This window comes from Paroedura picta, chromosome 6, assembly GCF_049243985.1.
Source record: "Paroedura picta isolate Pp20150507F chromosome 6, Ppicta_v3.0, whole genome shotgun sequence".
NCBI lineage: Eukaryota > Metazoa > Chordata > Lepidosauria > Squamata > Gekkonidae > Paroedura > Paroedura picta.
Window position 1 is genome coordinate 11,526,296 of NC_135374.1, and position 21,134 is coordinate 11,547,429.

The window sequence follows — 21,134 nt, forward strand, 5'->3', positions numbered from 1 at the left end:
CCCCAGGTGGGGAAGGCAGATGGTTTCTGTTCAGAGAACTCTCTCCGCGTTGTTACCAGGGCTGGGTCCCCCGGCCCGGCACCTTGAACATTTCAACATGAGAGCGTCATGAAAGAAAACGACCGTCCGGGACCCTTGGTAATGCCTTCCTGTTTAGCCTTTAAGGGAGGGGAGGGGGGTGTATAGTCTGCCTATCTTGTAGAATCACTGAACACCTGACGTTGATTGAAACCGATAACCTGCCAAAGATTTTCGACAAAACACTTCAGTGGCAGACTGCTTCAGGGAGCTGCGGGGTTTGGCAGGGAAGGGAAGGCAGCAGTGCCCTTGGAAGGATTCTGCGCAGCATGAGTCGAATAGCGTTTCAAGATGCTACGGGCATGATGGAGTCCGGACCTGGATGGCCTGGGCTAACCTCATCTCACTAGATCGCAAAAGCGAAGGACGTTCACCTATGGTCTGGTTGTGGATGGGAGAACACCAAGGAATCCTAGGGTTGTGATGGGGGGGCAGAGAATTGCACCCGTCCTCTGAATACTGTTATATCTTTGCTTTGAAAACCTCAAGATACTGACTCCATAGACCAGGCTCTGTCTCTCTGTCTTTCTGTCTCTGTCTCTCTCTCTCTCCTTCTTGCTGTTGAGAAACCCCCGAAACATTCTTCAGGCTTCTAGGAACCCTGGAAGTGCTGAAATTGTGCAGAAGATGGTTGGGAGGCAGAGCTGGGTACATGCCCACCTGATGCCTCTCCCCTTCCCATCCTATCCAGGCTCATCATTGGCCATTTTGGGAGGGGAAGGTGGGTCAACAGGACCATATGTAGTCATATCACCCGATAAACGTTTAACTAAGCTAAAATAGATATATAAAAATTAATTAACTCCCATCTTCAAGTATTTAAAAGGGTGCCATATAGAGGATGGAGCAGAATTGTTCTCTCTTGCCCCGGACGGACAGACCAGAACGAATGGGATGAAATTAATTCAAAGGAAATTCCATCTAAACATCCGGAAGAAGTTCCTGACAGTGAGAGTGGTTTCTCAGTGGAACGGGCTTCCTCGGGAGGTGGTGGGTTCTCCATCTTTGGAGATTTTTAAACAGAGGCTGGAGAGCCATCTGACAGAGAGGCTGATTCTGTGAAGGCTCAAGGGGGTGGCAGGTTACAGTGGAGGAGCGATATGGTTGTGAGTGTCCTGCATAGTGCAGGGGGTTGGACTAGATGACCCATGAGGTCCCTTCTAACTCTAGGATTCTGTGATTCCCACCCGTTTGGGAAACCCTTCCAGTGGCATCAAGGAAGCCTGCCATAGATGGCGCATCAGATATCAATTTCAGTGCACTGAAGTTATACAGTTAAGACTTAACCTTTAAAGCCATCCGCGGTCCGGGTCCAGCATGTTTGAAGGGACCATTTAACTCCCTGTGCCCTTTCAGAGCCTTGCACTCTGCACATTGAAGCAGGTTGGTGTTTCCCAGCCTTAAGAAGACTGCAACCAAGGCCAGGGCCTTTTCGGCCCTGTCCCCAATCTGCTGGAACATGCTCCCCGGACATCTAAGGGCCCTGTTGGAGCTCTCACGTTTCCGCAGGGCCTGTAAAACAGTGCTCTTCCACTAGGCATGGGGTTGAGGCCTGGTGGTAGAACATCAATAGGGTCCCTCCTCATTACCCCACTAGGTGGGTGCCAACATGGACAATCCCTGCATTACAGGAGAGGAAAGGGAAGGGTGGGTGTGGGTCGGATCTCATGGGTGGTGATTTTAATTGCCCTTTATATCTTCTGTGATGTGAACCGCCTCAAGCCGGCTGGCCAGGATTGGCAGTATACAAATGAAATAATAAAAACATAAACGAGAATGAAATGAGAACAGCCAGCGTAGCAGCCAAGGGCCCTAGGACTGAAGCCCCTAAAAACCATGGGCTCCTGGATAAGCTGTTCCCTCACACAGGGCCTGAAGCCTGTAACTCTCGCTTGGCAAGTTTCTGAGGCTTTGGAATCAGCAGAAAGCTCCTTTTAACAGACTTTGTGATAACGCCGGCTGCAAGTCTTTGAGGCTATCACAAAACGAACTGTGGGCCGGAGCTGACTAGAAACTAAAGCATTTATAGGGCAAAAAGCAGCAAGAAACAGATCATGGGCTGCAATTGTGGTCAGCCGTTCATCCATTCGGTAGCCAGCTTGGTGTGGTGGTTATGAGCGGTAGCTTCTAATCTGTCGAGTCGGGTTGGATTCCCTGCTCCTCCACATGTAGCCAGCTGGGTGAACTTGGGCTAGTCACAGCCCTGATAGAGCTGTTCTGACTCAGAAGTAATAACCTCTCAACAACCTCACAGGGTGTCTGTTTTGGGGAAGGGAAGGCAAATGTAAGCAACTTTGAGACTCCTTTGGGCAGAGAAAAGCAGCATTTAAGAACCAACTCTTCTTCTTCTTCAGTAATGTCAGGGCTCTCTCAGCCTTACCCACCTCACAGGGTGTCTGTTGTAGGGAGATGAAAGGGAAGGCAACTGTAAGCCACTTTGAGACTCCTTCTTGTAGAGAAAAGTGGCATCTAAGAACCAACTCTTCTTCTTCTTCAGTAATATCAGGCCTCCCTCAGCCTCACCTCCCTCACAGGGTGTCTGTTGTGGGGAGAGGAAAGGGAAAGCGAATGTAAACTGCTTTGAGACTCCTTCGAGCATTGAAAAGTGGGGCATAAAAACCAACTCCTCTTCTTCTTCTAACATCCCACCTACATGATAATATGTTCCCAGAATATTTTAATATTAATACAATGTCAGTAGTCCTCACCCTGTGGTCTATCGCAGTTGCTATTCAGCAGAATTTCCCCAAAGCCAGAACAGCAAGAAAGACCTATACTCTCTAAATGTGTCTTTTAAATGCTGCCCTTAAAAAAAAAATCAAGCAAAGATCAATTTCCCTCTCGCTTTCTTTGAATGGAAATGAGTATGTCATCTTTACCTCCTTGATACATTTTAATGAGCTTATAATTTTCTGAACAAAGGTGGTTAAAACTGAATCGATTGTCCTCCAAGTACACTCCATAGCTCTTCTATGATCTAAAGGTGCTGGCCGAAGTTCTCTTGGCCCAGAGATGCCACGTCGATGGTCAGCATTAATGAGTCCCACTTCCAGAAGAAGCTGCACTTCAGAAGCCAACAACTGCATGGCCCCCTCAACAATTACCTTTCCCTTATGCTCCCCACATCAAATATCTTGTGAGGCACTGTGGTGTTCTGGTTAAGAGGACCAGCCTGTAATTTGGAGAGATGAGTTTGATTCCCCGTTCTTTCCCACGCAGCCAGCTGGCTGACCTTGGGACTCTGTTAGAGCTGTTCTCACAGTCGTTCTGTCAGAGCTCTCTCAGCCTCACCTACCTCACAGGGTGTCTATTGTAGGGAGAGGAAGGGAAGGCAATTGACAGTGACTTTCAAAGTCCTTGGGGCAGTATTCGTCTTCACACATCTCAAAATGGCTGACAGTCACCTTTCTCCCCAAGTCAGGCACCTTGTGAGGCAGTTGGGGCTGAGGGAGCCCTGAAAGAACCGTGACTAGCCCGAGGTCATCCAGCAGGCCTCACGTGTCCCATAGTGGCTTACAACTGCCTTGCCGTCCTCTCCCCACAAAAGACACCCTGCGAGAGAGGTGGGGCTGAGAGAGCTCTGACAGAACCACTCTGCAGGAGCAGTTCTAAAAGAACTGTGACGAGCCTAAGGTCACCCAGCTGGCTGCAGGGAGAGGAGCAGGGAATCAAACCCAGTTCTCCAGATTAGAGGCTGTTGCTCTTAACCACTGCACCAAGCTGGCTCCCCCTCCCTGTACATGCTTGCTGATAAACAGATGTTGTGTTGAACACAACTCTCTCTGCAGTGAGCACACACACACAGGCGCCTGAGGCAGGCCCCCGTTCTTGACTTGCAAGCCGAAGGGAACGCTGCAGGCAGCACTGCATGCCCACATCTCCATGTACAGAACTGGGGCTGCGGGCTTTCCCCCCACAGCAACAATTGCTGAATTTTCCGAAAATGTTTCTGGGATCTTAGCAGCGGAGGCTGCTTCTTTTGAGACATGCTTTCAAGTTCAGCGCACCCTTTTTTCAAATTAAAAAAGAGAGAGCGAGATGCCAGCAAGTTTGATCCCATGACGGATGCAAAATTAATCGAAAGAAGGAACAGCAGTCTTTACACATTCTCGGAGGAGCTCCAAATTAAATGGAAGCGACCGTTTGCATCCACTCCTAGTCATTACGGCTGCCCCATGTCGCCTTCCGGTGGATTAGGAAGAGTTCGGGCTTCAAGTTCTGGGAAGGAAAAGGAGTCCGGAGATGATCCTGCTCAGCTCTGCTTTGTTAGGCAGGGAAGGTGACCAGAGAACGGGGCACCTGAGCGACCATTTCCGGATAGCAGAGGGGAAGTGGCTTCAGGTCCCAGCCCACTCATGGGTGCTCTGTTGGATTTTCGAGGCAAGAGAAGATAATATAAAAAAAGAGCTTGGGGAGGGGGTTATACCCCAGTTTTCTCTACCCAAAGGGGTCTCAAAGTGGCTCACAAACACCTTTCCCTTCCTCTCCCCACAACAGACACCCTGTGAGGCGGGTAAGGCTGAAAGAGCTCTGACAAGCCTGCTGTGTGAGAACAGCACTATCAGGACTGTGACTAGCCCAAGGTCCCCCAGCTGGCTGCATGTGGAGGAGGAGCGGGGAATCAAACCCGGCTCACCAGACTAGGCAGCCTGCAGAAGACGTTGTCTCTGGAAGAAGCAGAATAAATGTTTTAAATAAACTTTTGGGAGTTTGTCTGGAGATCAGTTTTAAGTTCAGGATCTCTCCAGCCCCACTCTGGATGCTGGCAACCCAAGCACAGCTTATTTATTTGCTTGTTTGCTTGCTTGTTTGATAATAATTATGTTTATATACCACCTCTCCCGATATACGCCTTCCAATGGTGGTTTACATCATTAAAATCAAGAATGGGTTAAATAGGTAACAATGTAAAATTTAAAAACAAATTAAAAATGCATCGTCCCACTAAAAATCATTCTCTATTCTCTCCCCCCCCCCACCGCCGCCCAATCTCTGCTTTTCTTATAGGAATATGGCTAAGATGGGCATTTTCTTCACTTTGGTTTCTAGCTCCCTGTAGGCCATCCTGCCTTTCCTTCAACAAAGCCCATGTTGGGTCTCTTCTTCCCAGTATTTTTTTTCACAAGACCCTGGGAGAAAGATTATTCTAAGAGGAGGTAACTTGCCCAAGATCAGCCCAGTGATCTCCATAACTGATTCGAACCCAAGAATGATTCTGCACTTACTTGGTTTATTCTGTTATGGATCCTGCTGAATTCAGATCGATTTGAACTCGGGTCTTTATCTATCCCTCCCCCACACCCATTGAAACAGAAAAGTGTTCTGCACGTGATTAGAAAAGCTCAGAAGGGGGGGGGGGACAAGCACAACAGGAGGCCCTTTCTTTTCTTGAATGGAGCGGGGAGAGGATTGGAGACAGCAGAGGTAGGGGAATAAATCCCAGAGGCAAATCTCTGCTGTGATAAGTTAGGGCATCTTGAGCTTCTGCAGAGAGAAGTTAGGGCTTCCCCTTTAAGGGAAGCCTTGCAACCTGGGAATGAGGAAGCCTTTGAACTGATGCCCTAGGCAATCAGGGCTTTTCTACAGTACTGGAGGCTCAGCAGCAAGTTAGTTCAGGGAAAGCAGAGAGCTGCACCTTTACTCATGCCGATTTTTCAGATATTGAGGGTTATATCCACTCCAGGATATTGCGGGGGAAAGGCAGGGTCACTCCGGATCAATCCTGCTTGTTGCAGAGGGAAAGTTTAAATCTACAATAATCAAAATGGAAATCGCATTCAGTGTAGACTACAGGGACTGAATCGACCTGGGATTGGAATAAAAGCTCCGTGCAGATTCAGCCCAGGTCTCATAAGAGCCTAATCTGACTCCCAAATCGGGACAGGAACAAATCACATTTTTGCACTTTGGTTTGGTTTGTGGCTTAACTGTGAACCAAATGCAAACAGATAGGCAGATCTGTGAACCAAATCAGTTTGTAGCCGTTTGAGAGCTATTTAAAGTTTAAGCTCCTACTTTCTGCTCCCTGTGGGGGGGGGAAACTGTGGGGAACAGAACGCAGGAATTTAAATACCTCCAAGCCATTTAAACCAAACTGCTGAGCAGTGGGGAGCTGCCCATGATCATCTGGTTTTGGGGGGAGAGAAAAAGGAGGAGCAAATCTTTCTGCCCTTCAAAAATCACCACAAACGACATCAAAGTTCAATGAAATTCACGGCAAATCTTCAGTTTGTGAACTTTGCTTCACAAACAAGCCGAAATTCATGAGCAACTTTATCAACCAGTCTGTGGCCATTCCTGCTTCCTAACCTCTATGCCAACCCCATAAAACACCCCCGCCAAAAAAAGCATGCAACCCCCTCCCCAATTTGATGGGGGGGGGGGAAATAACACTTAAAATGTATTTATTTCAACAGAACAAAAAAAGAAAAGAAAAATAAACCAGGAACAAAACAATATAGACTCACAAGTTTAGTTTTCACAAGCGAGAACTGGAACAGAAATGGGAATATCCTTATCAGACTGCACAGAGTCTGAAATCTGAGTGTAAACTGCACGGAGCTTTTATTCCAACCCCAGATCGATTCAGTCCCTGCCCTCTACACAGAATTCGATTTCAGTTTGGATTTTGGGCGATTTTAATTTTCCTTCTGCAACAAGAAGGATTGATCCGGAGTGACCCTACCTTTATTATGCAATATCTGAGACTGCTATTAATCCTGGATAAAGAAAGCTCCGTGGTAGAGAACCTCTGATAGGCTACACCTGGTCATGTGACATGCTTGCCTTAAAGGAGAAGCCCCTAACTTCTCTCAACTTCTGTCGGTCCTGGATTTTTCCTCCCTCCTCTGCCTTTTTCGATCCTTTCCCCCTCCCCTACAAGAAAAGAAAGAGGCTCCCTGCTTGGCTTCTCCCCCCCCCCTTCAAGAAAAGAAAGAGTCTTGGCTCCCCCCACCCCACCTTCTGAGCCTCCCTAACCACGTGCAGAAGACTTTCCTGTTTCAATGGGGAGGAGGGGGGGAGAGGCGATCTGTTCAAAGCGATCTGAATTCAACAGGATTGACAATGGAATAAACAAAGTAAGTGCAGACTCTGCCCCGGTCTCCACACAGGCGGCAAAAGCTAGTAAAGTTTTCAGGGGCCCTGCTGAGCTCTTCTATGCCTCTGGCAGGCTGCACTCCACCTGGCGGGGCGCAAGTTGTGCAGGGCTGTTCTCACGATTACTTATGCGGCAAGCAGGTGTTCCGTACGTTCCGAAATAGAAAGTGATGCGCAGGGTGAAAATTTATGCAGCTGAAAACTGAGAGCTTGCAAAGAAAAGGCAGCGTTTCTCATGAGCTCTGCTGGTGCTGACAAAGTGCAAAAAGGTTTTGTGCTTACCGGGACACTGGCTCGGGGAAGGAACAGCTAAGTCAGAGTTGAGCTCAGGGACATATAAGTCTCCGTGGGGGTCGCCTTCACAAGCTACAAACCATGTCCTTGCATTTGTAGGCATTTTCCCCCAGCCAAAGCAGCAACAGTGGTGAATATTTCTGAACAGTAATGGTGAGAGTGTCGCGGAAAAAATGATGGGGTATTGAAATTACCTTCTTGGCAATACTTGTTTTGCTTCAAGTCGAATAACCTCCAATTGGCTTGCCAGCCACATTTCAGGTCAGGATGTCAACATCGAGACAGGTCAAAACCAAAGAGAAGGGAGGGAAAACACAACCCAAGACTGTGTTCCAAATATAATAAAGAGTTTCGCAATGTGATTTTCCTTCGTCTGTTCTTATTGATTGCTCATTTATAGCTAGTTTAAATGGGTCCATCCAAAACGGTACCGAGATAGTAGACCTGCTTGTGCCCCTTTTCCAAGATGTATCTTCAAAGTTCAATATGTTATTTTCATACAATTTTGGTCTTCAGACCATCAAGAAATATAAACAGATGTCAAATAATCTCCTCCTGATTGGCTTAATTGGAGATTTCATGTTCCTTGGAGCATAATTCCTCTCTGTTTGCTCTGCTCGGTGTAGCAATTAGGAGCATGCACTTCTAATCTGCTGAGCTGGGTTTGATTCCCTGCTCTTCCACATGCAGCCAAAAGGGTGATCTTGGGATAGTCACAGCACTTTCAGGGCTGTGACAAGCTGGAGGTCACCGCGCTGGCTGCATGTGAAGGGGTGGGGAATCAACCCCAGCTTGCCAGATTAGAAATCACCACTCTTAACCACAACAACACGCTGGCTATAACATTCAGCCTCTGCAAGCTCAAGGTCTCACACACTGGTGGCCTTGCTCTCTGCTACAAACATTAGCACAGCCACACAATTCTTGAAAATGGGCAAATGAGAACAAGATGCAATTTAATAAAGATAAGTGTAAAGTTCTGCATCTGGGTCAGAAAAATGAAAAGCATGCCTACTGGATGGGGGATACGCTTCTAGGTAGCACTGTGTGTGAACGAGACCTTGGGGTACTTGTGGATTGTAAACTAAACATGAGCAGGCAGTGTGATGCAGCGGTAAAAAAGGTGAATGCCATTTTGGGCTGTATCAAAAGGGGCATCACATCACAATCACAAGATGTCATAGTCCCATTGTATACGGCACTGGTCAGACCACACCTGGAGTACTGTGTGCAGTTCCGGAGGCCTCACTTCACGAAGGATGTAGATAAAATTGAAAGGGTACAGAGGAGAGCGACGAAGATCATCTGGGGCCAAGGGACCAAGCCCTATGAAGATAGGTTGAGGGACTTGGGAATGTTCAGCCTTGAGAAAAGGTGGTTGAGAGGGGACATGATAGCCCTCTTTAAGTATTTGAAAGGTTGTCACTTGGAGGAGGGCAGGATGCTGTTTCCGTTGGCTGCAGAGGAGAGGACACGCAGTAATGGGTTTAAACTTCAAGTACAACGATATACCCCCTTCAAGGATCGCTGCCTTGTTGTGGCAAGGGGGCTTGCGTAGTTCAGTGAAGCTATGAGCTATGCCGTGCAGGGCCACCCAAGACGGACAGGTCATAGCTGAGAGCTCTGACAAAAGGTGATCCACTGGAGAAGGCAATGGCAAACCACTCCAGTATCTTTGCCATGAAAACTCTATGGACAGTTCCAATTGCAAACTTAAATGGACTCCGGGGAATGGTAGAGGACAGGAAGGCCTGGAGGATCATTGTCCATGGGGTCGCGATGGGTCGGACACGACTTCGCACATAACAACAACAACACAACGATATAGGCTAGATATCAGGAAAAATATACACTTTTCTTGGATGCTGTAGGATGCTTTGGGCTGATCCTGCGTTGAGCAGAGGGTTGGACTAGATGGCCTGTATGGCCCCTTCCTACTCTATGATTCTATGACCCTCACCTGTATGTTCCGGGGGGGCGGGGGGCGGACTTGAAAGGCAGAAGGAGAAACTATTCTGACTTCCCACGTTTCTGTGGCAGCAAAAAAAAACCCTCCCCTCCCTCCTCCTTCCATTCTCCTTTTTTTTTCTCCCTTGCAAATCTCTGCATCATCATTTTAATAAAACATCATTTTATTTTTTAAAAAAACATAAAAAAGGACAATCCTGGAAAAATCCATGCAGGTTTCGCAGAAACCCTTTTGGGAGCGTCGGGCAACTGACACAGGGCGGTCGACTCAAGGATTTCACAAGGATCATGCTGGACCTGTTATTTCCAGAGATGAGCGTGGCAGAAGTGTCTGGGGCCCTTTTCAGAGACACCTGAGCAAGTGAAGGTGACAATGGCCCCGTTGTTCCAAAGGTCAGCTGCACTGACAGGGGCTACCACCGCCCACGCATAATAGGCCTATATTCCCCCCCACGGTTGTCATATATACCTCCAAATGTCAGCATTTTGCATTCTTTGAGACTGGAAATGCCTCTGGTATTATATGTCAAGGTTTACAGCTACCTACACCCATGGCATTCAAAAGGAGAAGAAAGAGGCCTTGTTTGGACAGGTTTCCAGGTCATGTGAAACCAACCGCTCTGGACAATTAGAACGGCTCTCTATTGGAGCAATACGCAGAACATTGTTGACTGTGACAAAAGCCGATCAGGTTTTCCAGCGAAAGGAGACAGGGCTCTGCTTATGTTCTTGGGTGGTCCCACGTGAGTCTCACTCGCTTGGGTAGCCCAACTCTTTTGGCATCGGGGTCTGTCGCTGAACCTTGGATCAGCCTCCGAGTGGCAGCAAGGAGTGTGTGAAATGCTTTAGCGTCTGGCCACTGGGTTGCCAACCTGCAGGTGCTGCCTGGTGTCCTCCCAGAATCGCAACGGAAATCCAGACCACGGAGATTCTTCTTCCCTGGTGGAAATGGGAGCATTGGTGTGTGGAGACTATGACCTGACATCTCTGCTGAGCTTCTTTCCCTCCTCAAAGTCCACTTCTCCAGGCCATGCCTGCAAAACTCCAGGAATTTCTCCTCCTCCTCCTCCTCCAATAGACTAGGCCTATACACACAAAAATGTACCATTTCGGATTTGGCCTGACAATGATTTTAGTCGAATAGGTTTTACTATACCAACCCTCCCCTCGCACAAGCCGGGGGTGGTTTACAACATGTGACATATGTACATCATTTATAAAATCACACTTATGCTACTCCGTGTCTCCTGTTCATTGATTTGTCAATCCACCTCCTGGTCTGTTTCACAAACAATATGGTATTTTAATCAGGTTCTACCTTTGTGGAGGGAATAACCCCTAGATGAATGGAGGGAGGCCACTGGATTTTATTGGGTGCTAGTTGGTTCATATTTCCAGTAGGCTGTTAAAGATGGATGGTGAAAAAAAAAAAACAGGACAAGAGAAGAATCGATTCATTTGAACTCTGGTGTTGGGGAAGGCTTCTGCGGATTCCAGGGACAGCAAAAGTCATGAACAAGGAAATACTACAGTGAATAAAGCCTGATAGATCACTGGTAGGCAAAACCACAAAACTCTGGCTCACATTGACCATATTATGAGATCCAACTCAACGGAGAGCGCAATTATGCTAGGACCGGTTAGTGGTAAAAGGAAACCAGGCCGATAAAGAACACGGTGGTTAGATATGATCAAATGGACACCGGCCTGAGCATTATCCAACTAAAAGAAACAGTTCAAGAAGGACGTAGATAAAATTGAAAGGGTACAGAGGAGAGCGATGAAGATGATCTGGGGCCAAGGGACCAAGCCCTATGAAGATAGGTTGAGGGACTTGGGAATGTTCAGCCTGGAGAAAAGGAGGTTGAGAGGGGACATGATAGCCCTCTTTAAGTATTTGAAAGGTTGTCACTTGGAGGAAGGCAGGATGCTGTTCCCATTGGCTGCAGAGGAGAGGACACGCAGTAATGGGTTTAAATGACAAGTACAGCAATATAGGCTAGATATCAGGAAAAATATTTTCACAGTCAGAGTAGTTCAGCAGTGGAATAGGCTGCCTAAGGAGGTGGCGAGCTCCCCCTCACTGGCAGTCTTCAAGCAAAGGTTGGATACACACTTTTCTTGGATGCTTAGGGCTGATCCTGCGTTGAGCAGGGGGTTGGACTAGATGGCCTGTATGGCCCCTTCCAACTCTATGATTCTATGATTCTATGAAAATCATGACAACAGTTGAGCCATAGGATCGCCAAGAGTTGGACCCGACTGAAAGGGTTAACATCTATACCGCCATGTTCTTTATCTATGTATTGTTATTGTTATGTCCATTTTTAATTTAATGGGCTTTTATTGGGAGTTTAATTGTGGACAATTGTAACCCACCAAGAGCTGTTCTCAGGAGTGGTGAGAAATAAACATTGAAATAATAATAACAACAACAACAACATCAGTTTGTTCTGATCTCAACCAAAGGCCTTGTGGAAGAGTGCCATTTTGCAGGCTCTGTGGATCTTAGGCTCATCCCACCAGACCGGGGCCCTGGTTGAGGCCAGACGGACTTCCTTTGGGCCAGGGACCACCCATAATGATGTGCCAATAACGTCAATAACTTGGGCTCAGAAAACCAACATAGAAAGGCTTCTTTAAAGATTGAGAGTTAATACTCAATGCCTTGTCCTACTCTTTATACCCTTAGTTGTAGACTGCAGCCTACAGAGCTCATACAAGAGGTCAGAACTTGGAATCCACGGCGGGCAGATTTTGTACCGCCCTAGAAAGTTCCAATCTAAAAACGACTCGAAACCCAACTCAGGTCATCCGCCATTACACCGCAAGTGGTGTCAGCGCGGTGCTCCAAATGCCAAGCAGATAATGTGATCTGTAAAGCTGCAGAAATCATCCGCGGGCCCACCAGAGAGACCAGAGCGCGTGGAATTCCCTGCACTTCGCGGAACAGAAAAGTGGAGCAAATGCTTCCTTGGTCCCGGTCGTCTCAAGACCCCCTTCTCTTACACAAGCGGCGGATTTGCCCCCTTCCCCTCGAACGCCTGACCATTAAACCGAAAGGTTACTGCAAGATGAAAAATGGCCGGGTGGTTCTGAAAGCCACTTCTGACAGCTGAGTTAGAGAGAGACAGATTTATGCCTCCTCTGCAAAGCAGATCTTATTATAGATCGCTTGTAATTAATGAGCAGCTCCATAGCTCATCGCTTTGTGGGTGCCGCACCAATTATGCATATCAGCGTTGGTTGGCGTTAGCAGATGCAAAGAACATTGAAGGGAAATCTTAGTATATATGAACAAAGGTCCAACTTTTCCCCCACCCCCTTTTCTTCCACTTATGAGACTGCAATGATTATCAGAAGTGACTTCTTAGGAATGAGCCGGTTTCTACTGTGGTTTCTTTTCTTTCTTTCTTTTTGGTAGTTATTTGTATTTCTTCAATGAGTTTTGTTCTGGTTTTTGTTGCAGGTTTCGTAGGTGTCTTTGTAAGGGTTACTAGATATCCTAGGATATGTCCTCTGCTTTGTGTGTCCATTCTCTTGGGCTCAAAAACCGATGAAAATGTTTTGGGGTTGGAAGGTTAGGGCTATTGCTAGTTAGTAGCAATGATCTCAGCTTAAATAAGTGATGATGATGATGTTATCCGTTCAGTCATTTCCGACCCTCGGCGAATTTATAGGAAAGTCTTCGCCATGTGTCTGTCTGCTTCTGTCAGTTGGTTCACGGACATCCCTGTATCGGCTTTGATCGTGTCGAGCCAGCGGATCCTTTGGCGACCACGTTTCCTTTTGCCGCTGACCATAGTAAAGGTAAAGGTATCCCCTGTGCAAGCACCGAGTCATGTCTGACCCTTGGGGTGACGCCCTCTAGCGTTTTCATGGCAGACTCAATACGGGGTGGTTTGCCAGTGCCTTCCCCAGTCATTACCGTTTACCCCCCAGCAGCAAGCTGGGTACTCATTTTACCGACCTCGGAAGGATGGAAGGCTGAGTCAACCTTGAGCCGGCTGCTGGGATTGAACTCCCAGCCTCATGGGCAGAGCTTTCAGAATGCATCTCTGCTGCCTTACCACTCTGCTCCACAAGAGGCTGTAACCATAGTAGTGGTCTTTAAAACTGTCACAATGGTCACTTGCCTGAAGCAGTCAATTGGGAAATATGTCCTCTTTTTTGCTTTCCTATGGTTGCCCTAACTCTTACACAAACAGAATCCCAGAGAACTTCATTCTGTGTCATTTGGCTGTCCCATTTCTCTTTTCAAATAGGGGGTTCTCCTTAATTCCTCTCTGATTTCTCTTTGTGAAGAAATCAAGGCATTTTTTAATCACTTCAGCCTCGGTTTCTTTATTTTTTATTTCTTTGTTTTTCAATTTATACCTCACCCAACTCGGCAACACCAACTGAGGGCTTTCAAGATTGTTATATAAAATAGTACATAAATAGTACATAAATAGTACATAGTACAGCAATTAAAAGCACAATAAAACAATCTTATCCACTGTGTGGCAACTTCAGAGTATCTCCATTTCTGGTTTCCGGAGCAGGGCGGGCATATAGAGAGATCCCAAAGATGTTAATCGAGCTGTCCAGATGTTCATTGGCCCCAATCAAATGCCTGGTGGAACAATTCCATCTTACAGGCCCTGCAGAACTTATTTTGCAATTGTTTTATGTTACACATTAGAGGATAGTTGTTCTAGCAGGAGAGCAAGAAAGTTTGGGAAGACCCTAATGGCCTCTGAGGACGTTCAGAGTGAAAGGAGGGCAGGGTAAGATTCCTGTTGTCAGCAGAGGACAGAACCTGCAGTAATGGGTTTAAACTACATGGAGAATTATATTGGTTAGATATTGGGGAGCGGGTGGAATTTCACAGCCAGAGTAGCCCAGCAGTGGAATTGGCTGCCTATGTAGGTGGTGACAGTCTTCAAGCAGCAGCTGGACAGATACTTATCTTGGAAGCTTTAGGCCGATCCAGCATTGAGCAGAGGTTGGACTAGATGGCCTGTCTGGACCCTTCCGACTCTAGGATTCGATAATTCTATAAACTATCTACAGCAGTCCCAGTCTCCAAGCATTGACGCAAACAAGTCTGCAAACCCGTTTTGTGCAGTGCAACCCGATGACCTTAGCAGAAGAAGCCTTCTTGAATGGGATTTCAAGGAGAAATTGGGTGAAGAAGAATTCAGATAATTCCTCTTCGCAATGCTAAATGCACCATACTTAATGTTGTTCAGATTCAGATGGGCAGCCAGATTGGTCTGAAGCGACAGAACATCGTTGGAGTCTAGTGGGGGCCTTTGAAGACCAACAAAATTTTATTCAGCCTTTGTATGCATGCACCCTTCTTCAGATAATATGTGGGTGAACACAAAGGCCCTGAAAAGTACGACGGGAGTCATACTTTGTTCTGATGCTCCAGACCAGCACGATGACCCGCCAGATCCCCATGAAAGGCACCCCATAAAGCTGCATGAACGCCATCGGCCTTACAAGGAAACTTGCACAAGCACACTGCAACTGAAGCCATGTGCATGCACTTGAAAGCTTATACCCTGAATGGAATCTTGTTGGTCTCCAAGGTGCCATTGGACTATGTGGTCTGGGCCCTGCGTATCTGAAGGACCACCTCTCCCAATATATCTTCCAGAGGACACTGCATTCAGCAAACACCCATCTGCTGGGGATCCCTAGCCCCAAGGATGTGTGCCTGGTCTTGACCAGGGACAGGGCTTTTTTTGGCCCTGGCTGCAACCTGGTGGAATGAGTTGCCCGCCACGATCTCTGGCAGATCTGTTAAAATTCTGCAGGGACTACAAGATGCCACTGTTCCACCAGGCCTGTGGTTCAAGCCAGGGCAGCCCAAAGTTCTTACGGGTCTTCCTCCATCTTCTCTTTGGCTCCCCCTCTTTTGATATCATCTCTGGTCTGGGGTAGCTGGCAGAGGGCACGAAGGAGGGCGGGTGGGGATGGGAGTTCAAATTGTATTTTATTGTTAATTTCATGTTTTAATTGCAACTGTTTTAATTGCATGTTTTATTGCTGTGAACCATCCTGAGCCCACATGGGAAGGGGCGCTAGAGAAGATAAATATTATTATTATTAAAAATGATTCTTAATATTGTTGGTTGAAAATGGTGCGCAGAGTTTATCAGGAAATGGAACCTGGCATTAAAATAGAGGATCAGGGTCCTGATTCACAGAAGGAAGAAACTGAAATCCTCTGTGTTTTCACTATAGGAAAAACAATGGTTGAATTTTAAAAAGAACAATAGCATCTGTATTTCAGGATATTCTCCCTAGATGTTTATGCTACCCATAACAGAGATTTCCAAGGGCTCGGTAGCTAAAAATGAACTGAGACGGCATCCTTGTCCAGTACCTAAGATGCTCTAACAAAGGCAGAAAGGATGACATTTCCACATCCCGAGTCCTAATCAATATGTACATGCCTTAATTAGCAACATTGTGGCATCATGATTCCTACGATGGCTGGGCTTCTGTTCCCGCTCAGCTCTCAAGCCATCCAGCTGCTCTGCGGCGTTTAATTTTGTAAAGCTCATTCGTATCCTCCCAGGTATTGGTGTTCCTGGTCTTGTAAAACAACCATGGGACAGATCTCAATACCAGCTGTTCAATGTCACATCCGAACTGGGCCGGGGAAACTGTGGAAAATGCTAGCGAAGCACGTGGCAGGCCACAGTCACTGGAGCAATGCGTTTTATGCTCTTTCTCTGGTGCCAGAGTTCTGCTAAAATCGTCATCGGGTCATGCTCAAGGAAATCTGTGCCTGAAGGGCAGGTAAAATATTTTTTTCAGCCTCAGCACTCTTACAATTTTCCCTGCTTCAGGCAAGGCAAACGGGCTGGGATTAGTTTGCCTGTGACCCAGAAAGGCCCACTGGACTGAGGACTGTAGGGTTTGGTGCCGCTGTGTTTAAACTGAGTCCCTGAATATAGTTCTGAGCTTCCCAGGATTGAAGAGTGAATAGCTTCCGAGTTCCAGAAGGGAGTAGAGGCACTTTGAGCTGCAACCCTTTGAAGAAAATGGCAGGCAAGGTATGCTATGCTGGGAATTTTGGTCAGTAAGTACTTTATGTGCCACAGGCTGGGAGCTGAGGAACATCTACAAGTTCTCTGCCTCCACAGCTAGGATTTTGGTTGGTGTTTGTCTCCCTTTCTCCCTAGCAATTGGTAGCATGTGATTGGCTGGTTGGGATGACAACTGGTTGGGCTGCTGGCAAAGACCCAGCCTCTGATGGAACTACTAAAGTTCCGTGGGACCTACAAAATGGTGCTCTTCCAATGTGATGGTGTCACTTCAAATGCGCTCTTCCAATGTGATGCTGCAGCCCAAAATGACAGTGCCATGTCACCAGGCATCACGGAGATGAATTTCCATCTCCTTCCACCCTCCAGTCTCCTTGGGATTGCTGACTGAGGGATGTCAACCCTAATTCGGTGTTCCGAAACATCCTCTGGAGACCATATGATTAAAGGTTTCTTCTGCTAGATGGATTAATTTGCTGGAGTCCCGTCGTGTGAGCTGGAACCCGACCTGAAATCTCGGCTTAACTGGGCAAAAACTTTGGCATACACATCCCAGGACCAGCAGATCTGGGTCTTCTGCTAGCAGAGCAATGAATACAGAGACAGTAGACTCTACTGAGTAGAGTTGATCTTGAGTCTGTAAGGTAATACAGATCTTGAGTCTGTAAGGAAATACAGAGTGAGTCACTCAGATAGCCCTTGGTACAATAGGCAGTGAATGGCTAGCAATGGAAAATATATACTGTTAACAATAACAGTGCCATCGAATCAAACTGAGCAGGAGAATGCTGTAAAGCCTGTACACCTGTTCTCCCAGGAGATACCTGTGAATGTCAGTCCTGCAAACAATTAGGTTCATTTAAGCCTACAAAGAGTAGTCAAAGCCAATGCTTCTCATGCAGAGAAAGAATCCAATGTGTTCTATAAATATCTGCTATCTATCACACTTATTGGGGGAAACTGTTACACCCAGGGGGATGAACAGAATATTGATTAGGAATGAATGCAAATTATTTCTTCCCTGCATCTATAAACGGTATCTAGGAGAGCCGTCTTCTGAAACTTTGTTGAACCATCCCATCTTCAACAGAGCCAAGCACGCACTAAAAGCAAAGGCAGACAAAATGGAGTCACAGTAGTCATGGCAAGAGCATATTTGGTACATACAGGGTCCTGACATCTGGTGGCAGCAAGTCACTCAGTGGTTGCTGCTAACCCCTGGCCAAAGCAGCACTGGAAAGAGACTTGCCCCCTTCTCCAGCCTTTTACCGGCAGAAACCAAGACTTGAAGGCTGGCAGTATTGTTCATTTCTTAAAGCTACAGGCTTTGTGTCTATTATTGGGGGGGGGGGCTGTCCCTCCATTTTTTTTTTTTTTTTTAGATTTCAGATTTGATCTGCCTTGTTCATGAGTCTAATCTCCACAGAACTGATCACACTGAAAATCAGATATATTGTAGCCATATCCGAAGAGCAGCACAACAAGGAATATATATCTTTTTAATCCCACCTGTGTGAGCGACGGCAACCTTTTGCCCGAGGTGATTCTGTTTACAGCAATTCTGCTTCCAGTCGCCAAACGATTTTGCCATTTGTCCCAAGGTACTTCCACTCCAGCACTTTACTGAACTTGAGCCTTGTCATCAACCAACGGAATGAGCGATCAATGAGGTTTCCACGGCCGTTCTGTTCCGTTTCAAGAATTCCGCGGCACAACCCCAAAAAAGGATTTTTAAGAGCCGTTCACGGCTTCTGTATTTCCCCTCTCACTTTGCAGTGAATGTCTCTATCAGTATATTTCTTACCTAAACCCAGGGGTGCTTCCGTCAAAATCATGACTATCTCTCCACACTATCATGTCCGTCATCGATGTTCGATCACATCTGTCATCGATGGAGCCCATTAAACCGACCCCTCCTCCCATGCAGTGGGGTCTGTGAGCCTTAAATCTCCGTTTCTGGCTGGTGACCAAGGTGCTCTGATCGATTTCCTTCACACCACCACTGTTCATTCGTTCTTTCTTTAAAAAAAAAAAAGTACTAATTCCCAGCAAGATCAATGAACGACTGAAATTTACCACTGCACGTCTCCTTTCATCTCAGTAAACGGCTAAATGGTTACAGCACACCACAGTCGCAAAGGCTGGAAACAAAAGAGATGAAACCTTGAGGTTTATTGACGATACAAAATCCAACGGCTGGGCAAAAACGAGTTTTACCGGAGAAAGCCTGAGGATGAAGCAAAACAAAATGGTAGGAAGAAGAAGAAGAAGAAGAAGAAGAAGAAGAAGAAGAAGAAGAAGAAGAAGAAGAAGAAGAAGAAGAAGAAGAAGAGTTGGTTCTTATATGCCGCTTTTCCCTACCCAAAGGAGGCTCAAAGCGGCTTACAGTCACTTTCCCATTCCTCTCCCCACAACAGACACCCTGTGGGGTGGGTGAGGCTGAGAGAGCCTGGATATTACTGAAGAAGAAGGAGAGTTGGTTCTTATATGCCACTTTTCTCTACCCGAAGGAGTCTCAAAGCGGCTTACAGTCACTTTCCCATTCCTCTCCCCACAACAGACACCCTGTGGGGTGGGTGAGGCTGAGAGAGCCTGGATATTACTGAAGAAGAAGGAGAGTTGGTTCTTATATGCCACTTTTCTCTACCCGAAGGAGTCTCAAAGCGGCTTACAGTCGCCTTCCCATTCCTCTCCCCACCCTGTGGGGTGGGTGAGGCTGAGAGAGCCCTGATATCACTGCTCGGTCAGAACAGTTTTATCAGTGCCATGGCGAGCCCAAGGTCACCCAGCTGGTTGCATGTGGGGGAGTGCAGAATCGAACCCGGCATGCCAGATTAGAAGTCCGCACTCCTAACCACTACACCAAACTGGCTCTGAGGGACAGGTCAGACCCAGGTGCGCGTCATAGTTCAGTTAGTTTTATTACTGTCATAAACCAGCATAAGATGATACAGAAACATCCATTAAAACCAGGAATTAAAACAAATCAAAAGATAACAATAGAAAATAGAAAAGGTAGATCAACACAGCTGTCCAGATTCATTTAAAGCAGACCATTCTATTACAAATTTTGATCGCTGCTGCGCAGAACTTGGCAACTCTAGAAGTTGTATTATTTTCTATGTCTGCAAGCAGCAGAGAAATTCAGTTATCGATATGGTCAAAAACTAGCAAAGGCAAAGGGTTATTTGATTCCTGACATACATCAGATAAAAATGGAAACCTCGATGAAGGAATATAAAAATATTGCAGCAATGAATTTACTCGTTTCGTTTAAATAAAGTTTTCCATTTTCTAAATGCTAAGAAGTAGAATTTTCCAATTGCATTTGAAACCTCCTTTCTCCTGTCCCCAGAAAGGAATTTTAGCACGTAATTCAGGTAATCATCCATGGTCTTAAGGCATTATCCATTTGTTTATTTCTGTTCCATATAGTGTCCATATAGTGGCTGGATGGAGTCACTGAATTAGTTGGTTCATATTTAAATGGACTCTGGGGAATGGTAGAGGACAGGAAGGCCTGGAAGATCATTGTCCATGGGGTCGCGATGGGTCAGACACGACTTCACACCTATCAACAACATAGTGTACAATGAAACAAAATACGGGAGGTGGTCACCGCTAGGTCTGCACAGGAGCAGAATCTCAGGTGTAGAGGTTGCTGATGATACTTCCCATACAATACTGCTGTTAGGAGAGTGTCCATCCTTGCCCTGGAGAAAGCCCATCTATGTTTGAAATTGTTAATTTTCACTAAGCAAGGAGCAATGGTGATATTTGGCTGTGATTTTGAGTTAGAGTAGAAAGCTGGGAATTTAGAGGTCTCATTTTGCACCTCTGGTATGGATCATAATCCAACAGGATTGCTAACCCCCAGGTGGGACCTGGAGATCTTCCAGAATTACGGTTGATCTCCAGGATACAAAGATCCATCCCCCTGGAGAGAACAGCTCCTTCGGAAGGACACTAAGATTATAAAAGAAGAAGTGTTTGTTTTTATACCCAGCTCTTCAGTACCCGAAGGAGGCTCAAAGCAGCTTACGAGCTCCTTCCCTTCCTTTCCCCTCTGAGGTAGGTGGGGCTGAGAGAGCTCTGACAGGACTGCTCTGTGAGAACAGCTCTGAGAGAACTGTGACTGGTCCAAAGTCACCAAACTGGCTGCATGTGAAGAAGCAGTGGGGAATCAAACCTGGTTCTCCAGATTAGAAACCACTGGCCTTAACCCATACACCACTCTGGATCTCAGCAGATGGACCCTGACTGAGGTCCAACTCCTCCCAAACCTGATCATTCCTAATCTCCAGGAAATTCCCAACCAAGAGTTGGCAACTCAAAATATGCCACTCTACTGACTAAACTAGGTGACATTGGGCCTGTCAAATATTTCTTCATGGTGGGCGCAAGAGAACTTTCCAGAGAGTGAAATTCAATGTCAGTTCAGAGAGATGCCATGCTGGAGTTTTCATATCTAAATATATCTTGTATGGCTTGTGGACTTCCTTGATATGGGTTTGGAGCCAAAGGGTCAATTAGACTAACACAGGAGTCCTTCCTGCCATGTGAAGAAAGCTTCTCATTTATTGGGCTTGGGCTTTTTCTTATAAAGAGATGCACATCATGCTCACACTGTGCGTGCCTTCACTGTGACGT